Raw genomic sequence first — 6708 nt, 5'->3', positions numbered from 1 at the left:
ACACTGGATTGTAAATTCCTTGAGGGCAGGGTTTGTGTCTACAAACTCAAGTTTACTGAACTCTCCCAATAAGCACTCAATAATTATTATTGATTGGTTGATTCAACAAAATATTAAAAGAACACATGCTGGGCAGATAATCATTTCAGGAAAAGCTTTGTTTATGGCAGTCAGTAAAGCCCTGAGAAGTAGTCAGCATTTGGCTAGGAGCATGGATATTTGGGCTCTGGGGGCTTAAACAAATATTTACCAGCAAATTCTGGTTTAAAGTTTAACAGGATTTAACCAGTTACTGCTAGTTTTCAATGAAAGCCCTAATTAGGTTTAAGGCTAATGGACTTGGACAAGCTATCTGGGCACATCTTCATTAATTACAAAGTCTGCTAAATTTCCTTGAGAATCATTTAGTGAATAAATAAGAAACATAAATAGAGCATTTAAAACATATGGACGTATTTGTTCATGTGAGAAAGCTTTCCCTTTCAGAGAAACAGAAACATAGCTTCCTTCAATCCCAACCCCCTTTGATTTTCCTGGAACTTCAATGCCCCAAACATTAAATTTCATTCACTACTTAACAGCTAACTTGCTTACCTACTTCATATATGTCAATTGGATGGCTATCTCCCTTTAGTTAATAAACCCACATTTTTGGTAAGTATATATGAAAAATAAATAACAGACTATTATAGCTTTCAAAGCTGGTATTTCAGTTACTTAAACTAATCCACCCACAAAGGAGTGAACTTTGAATTAAATGCTTTGAAGAACATAGTCAAGTAAATCTTGATAAAAATCAAAGGCTGAGAAAATTTTGCTTGACAGAAGGCATGAGCAAAAATGTTACGAAAAGGGAGCCCAGTTCTGGAAGAACACTCTCATAGCACAAGAGACTAAATGAAATAGTTCAGGTGAATCGAGATGCCAGTGCCACCCTAAGGCATAAATGTCTTTTCCTAGGCATTTAAAGTAACAATAATAATATGAGGATTTGCCCTTACACAACATCTTTCCTTGCAGTGGATCAAAATGTTTGAAACTGCGAGTCACCCAACCTCAAATTTCCTGTGAGGTAGGTAAGTAGTGAGCATGACTGAAGAATGATGGATTGTTTTTCCAAATATAAAATCTGAAAAGCAGAGAATAATATGGGATCCTGTGGCAGAAATGGAGATGAATCATTGTCAGTAACAAGCTCAAGATTCAGCCTATCTTCACTGTTCGTTCAGAATTCTAAGAAGCTTCTAGTTTCAACTCAAACACCACCAAACTGTCAGATCCAGTTATGGAAGTGATTTTCAGAAAATAATAGTAATGTGTCCGCCGACACTTCATCTTTCTAATTAGTTTCATCTACTGAGACTCTGTGCCTCAAAGGCCATGTGCTTACAGCTTCTTACCCTTACTGCTTAAAAGGAGTACCTCAACTTGTATCTACCCAGTGCTGAGTACAGTAGTGCTTATCATGCAGTAAACACTTAAAAAATACTATTATTGTTGTTATTATTATTATCATTACTATTACATAACCTGCATTGCTTAAGGCCTGGCCCTCCCATACACCCAACTGGCCCTAAAGTTCTGGCCAACCACTTCACCTGTTAGTGAAGTCCTCCTCATCCTCTGCCCCCTGAGCTGAGATTAAGCAATCAACAATGATAGATCTCAGAGAAAGCTCTGTTCTCCGCTTGTGTCAGATTTTCAATCAATCAATCAATCAGTCAATCAAAGAGGCCTTCCCAGACTGAGCCCCCTTTTTCCTCTCCTCCTCCCCATCCCCCCCGCCCTACCTCCTTCCCCTCCCCACAGCACCTGTATATGTTTGAACAGATTTATTACTCTATTTTACTTGCACATATTTACTATTCTATATATTTTGAGAATGATGTGCACTTAGCTTTAATTCTATTTGTTCTGACGACTTGACACCTGTCCACGCGTTTTGTTTCGTTGTCTGTCTCCCCCTTCTAGACTGTGAGCCTGTTGTTGGGTAGGGACCATCTCTATATATTGCCAACTTGTACTTCCCAAGTGCTTAGTACAGTGCTCTGCACACAGTAAGTGATCAATAAATACGATTGAATGAATCCATCAATGGCATTTATTGAGTGTTCACTGTGTGCAGGGCACTTGTTCATTCATTCAGTTGTCTTTATTAAGCACTTACTGTGTGCAGAGCACTGTACTAAGCGCTTGGGAAAGAACAATACAACAACAAACAGTGACAATCCCTGCCCACAATTAGCTCACAACACTAAGGGCTTGGAACAGTACAACAGAGTTGGTAGACATATTCCTGCCCATAAGGAGATTACAGTCTATCAATTTTGTTGCATTGTATTCTCTCAAGTGCTTAGTACAGTGTTTTGCACACAATTAGTGCTCAGTAAATACAATTTGATTGATTGAAAAATTTTAAGACATTAAATAGCCCTCTGAACAGATAACCAAAGATGTCGTTGAACTGGGGACATGATTTCATTTGGAAATAGACAATGCAGGTGTCAATGAGTTAATTGTATTTCATGCAGGAGAATCATTGTTCTGCACTAGTGCACTATTGTCATTGCACTATTTCAAGATGTCAAAAAAGATGGAGCAGTTATGGTTTCTCCTCCATCAGTTGAAATTTGGGGATTAAAAAAATTGGCATCAATTATCAGGTAAGTGGATAAATTTATAAACTCTCTGTGGGCAGGGTTCGAGTCTACCAACTCTGTTGTATGCTCCCAAATGCTTAGTACAGTGCTCTGTAATAATAATAATAATAATAATGATGGTATTTGTTAAGTGCTTACTATGTGCCAAGCATTGTTCTAAGCATTGAAGTAGATACAAGGTAATCAGGTTGTCCCATGTGGGGCTCACAGTCTTAATCCCCATTTTACAGATGAGGTAACTGAGGCACAGAGAAGTTAAGCTACTTGCCCAAAGTCACACAGCTGGCAAGTGGTGGAGCTGGCATTAGAACCCATGACCTCTGACTCGCAAGCCCAGGCTCTTTCCACTAAGCCACACTGTACACAGTAGGTGCTCAGTAATACAATTGATTGATTGAGGTAGGACAGGAAGATCCTTATAGAGGGAGGAGTTCAAAGATGTGTGGAGATATTCAGGAGGTGTCTACTTATTTTTAGACTGTGAGCCCACTGTTGGGTAGGGACTATCTCTATATGTTGCCAACTTGTACTTCCTAAGCACTTAGTACAGTGCTCTGCACACAGTAAGCACTCAATAAATACGATTGATTGATTGATTGATTATTGTATTTGCTTATTACATAGTAAGCACACAGTACGGGCTAAGTAAATACAATTCAATGAATGGATGAATGAATCTCAAGAAGAAGGCTGCTGTTCTACTTCATTTGGATATATTCTTCACAAAACTGGAAAATCCTTTTCCACACTCAGCAGAACAAATTTCTACTTTAGCAGCCTCATGCAGAGATTCAAAATCATATTATAATGCTCTGTTTACTATTGTGATATTATGTTCTGAATTTATTCGATAAAATTTTAACAATAGTTTAGCAATGCTTATCATTACAGTTTACAGCACATGAAGGTAGCTCACACCACTTTTCCAGAAGTTTTGGAACAGATCCTAATTTACATCAAGGAAATCTATGATTAAACAACATTTTAAAATAGCATTCTCTTGTAATATTGGGATGGGGGTGTATTTTTCTAGGAGAGGCCAACTAATAATGGCTAAAAAAACTAAATAAATGCCAGAGTATCTCTAGCTTTGATTTAAATGCAACTCAAGGGGGATTGAATCAATCATATTTATTGAGCACTCACTCTGTGCAAAGCATTGTACTATTATAACAGAGTTAGTAGACAAGTTTGCTGCCCACAACTAGCTTACAGTCTATATTGGAAACGTGGCAAGGTTTGGAATGTTCAGACCCATTCTGGAGACAGAATTTCTATTAATTGACTGAAAAGGATGTAGTCAGATTATTCTGGCAGCACCTGCTCCCAAGGAACCAATATTTCCCAGAAGCCCCTGGGAATGAGATCCAATCAGTAAAGTGGGCAGAGCCCTTAAATTCTAGAGAGGGCACTCCTGCTTCTTTTTTTCCTGACTTGTGGCACCTTATGTGATGACTTCCATGGAAATGCTGATCCACACATTTAGACGTGAGTACACATGCTGGGAATTTGCCTATCTAAAGAAATTTTCTTGTGTATTCTACAGTAGATTATATGTCAAAGCCAGTCTAGTGATATGTGAACATTTGGAAGGAATTTTGCTTTTCCCTTTTATTATTTTCTACGCATCAAGCTGCAGTTTTGTGTCTGAATTCTGAGTGTTTGAGGAACATCTGAGGGTTCTATGCCACTTTTTCTGGTTTCTCTACCACTAGCACCAGCATTCAGTAAAAGCCATATGGGGTAGAAATTGCAGTCCTGTACTTGGAACCTTGGTCTGAGACATTTTAAAGGATACAGAGCCTAACAGGAGTTAGTATTTTTGGTTGCAGTTCACAATTGAGAATGTTAGGGTTGTTGAGACAATAGCAGGGGGTCTCTGACACAGTTGTCTCATGTTTCCAGCTGGGTCTGTAAGTACTTCTAATTAACAACAATTTCCACAAGAAAAGGGCTAAGCTGTGAACAGTCTCCTTGCTGGTCTTGGATTCTTATGAAGCCACCAATACAGTAGTGGAGGGGAAGGGTGGGGTATATGCTGACATTGACTAGCCTTCCTAAGGTAGACCAAGTGGTTTAGGCCTCTTTTTGGGGGTTTTGTAGCCCTATTGACTGAACTATGATACATGGAACACGGGCTTATGCTGTATAGAAGTGGTGTAAAATGGAGTTTCTTACTGGAAGGTTCAGTTGGGGGAAAAGGTGATTGCCTGGTATAGATAAAAAATTAGGTTTATTAAAGGAGAAACAGATATCTTAAAATGGAGATGCAGCAAATTGGATCGAAAACGAGAAGTCAATTCTGGCTAATGTTTTCCCAGGGACACCATTTGTTGCAGCTGAGAGAGCTCGTCCACAGTAAGCAACATCACCAGGCCATTTCTGTGAAGGATGACATTTGGCTGTGGGGGAGAGAGTAGAGTGGGCATGGGTTAAGGGTGGGAGGTGGAAAGAGAAGGGGGAGAGGAAAGTGACAAAGTTTTAGCTAGCTTATTTTTACTGTAACCTTTAACCACCTGGGCATTCTGTTGCTAATGTCCTCCCACAAAAAAAATCCCTTCTTTCATAAATTTCACACTATCAAATCTAATGCATAATATATTGGGGTAGATCACAAGTTACTGTTCTCCTGAGTATACACTTTCTCACATCTACCACTCCCCTCACCACCCCCGCCCCCCCCCAACAATATTTCCCTACATTTAATACACTACCCTTGTCAAGGAACTTTTCATATCTGATTGAGAATGCCTGGAGATAAAAAAAAGTATAAAAACTCATTTCAGAATGATTGGTGGGTAGGCAGATTATCCATCTGAATTATAAAATGCCATTTTAGGGTAGGGGCGGGATCAGATAACATTTGGAGTCCCTGCCTTCCTATGAGTCAGTAGGATTCATTATCTTGCAGGATTTTCAAATATATTTATGAAGGCAATTGCCCTCCCAAAAGCCTCTTTCCTTGTTTCCTAAATCTTTTTATCTTCTGGGAGGTTACAGAAAGAAAAAAAAATGTAAAAGATATTTTGATATAAACCATCAGAAGACATATATTTTCAACAAAAGGCAATTTATTTTGATGTCTTGAAGACAGAATTTTATGTGAATGCATAATATACATATGGAAGGTTTCACTATAATTCTGTTCAGTAGTGGTTATAATAAGAGATGATCATATCCTATTTTGACATGAGCCCTCAAAGCAAACTGCTTCAACTCTGAATGCAACACAGTTTTCAGTAAATCATGGAATTATATTACTTTGCTTTGTAATTATCAAACATTCCAGGGCTTTTTAAATAAACTCAGATAAATCAATCAAGCATATGGAAATTAAAATGTTTATAATTGCTCTGTAATGGCTTATTATTAGTTTTTTATGCTAATTGAACCAAAACATATCTTATTTGTCCTGGCATGTATGGTTGAATTAGCAGGCATACCTCTGTAGGGCAGGGAGATTATTTAATAAATGAAGTACTCCAAAAAGGAAATATTTAACGTTCTGATTTTCATCCAGGTCAGTTCACAGACTGGAAAATTCCATTCAGAAACACTATGCATCAATCGAGCAAACAACTACTTCAAAGCAGAAGAATAGATTTGACTCTTTCCAATGCCTGTGTGTATCCCTGGAAATATTAGGCTCTTAGGTGCATTGTTGTGGACAGGAAATGTCTGTGAACTGTTATATTGTACTCTCCAAGTGCTTAATACAGTGCTGTGAACACACTAAGTGCTCAATATATACAATTGATTGATTGGAGACTAGTGAACTCTTTCAAGCTGAGGACACAGATCATCAATCGTATTTGAGCACTTACTTTGTGCAGAGCACTGTACTAAGCGCTTATGAAAGATGCCTTTAGGGTGCACTATTACCTAGAAATAATATATTCTGTAAATTATTATACAAAGAGAAAGTGATGAAATATACAGTTAAGTGCAAAGAACACAGCAGATTAAATGTTCCTATCAGGCTTTCATAATGTTAAATATTGCAGTTAACATTAGCGATTGGGTATTTGTGCTGTGACTGAGCTAAATC

This window comes from Tachyglossus aculeatus, chromosome 3, assembly GCF_015852505.1.
Source record: "Tachyglossus aculeatus isolate mTacAcu1 chromosome 3, mTacAcu1.pri, whole genome shotgun sequence".
Taxonomy (NCBI): domain Eukaryota; kingdom Metazoa; phylum Chordata; class Mammalia; order Monotremata; family Tachyglossidae; genus Tachyglossus; species Tachyglossus aculeatus.
The sequence above is the reverse complement of the archived record's forward strand: the minus strand, read 5'-3'. Positions refer to the sequence as shown.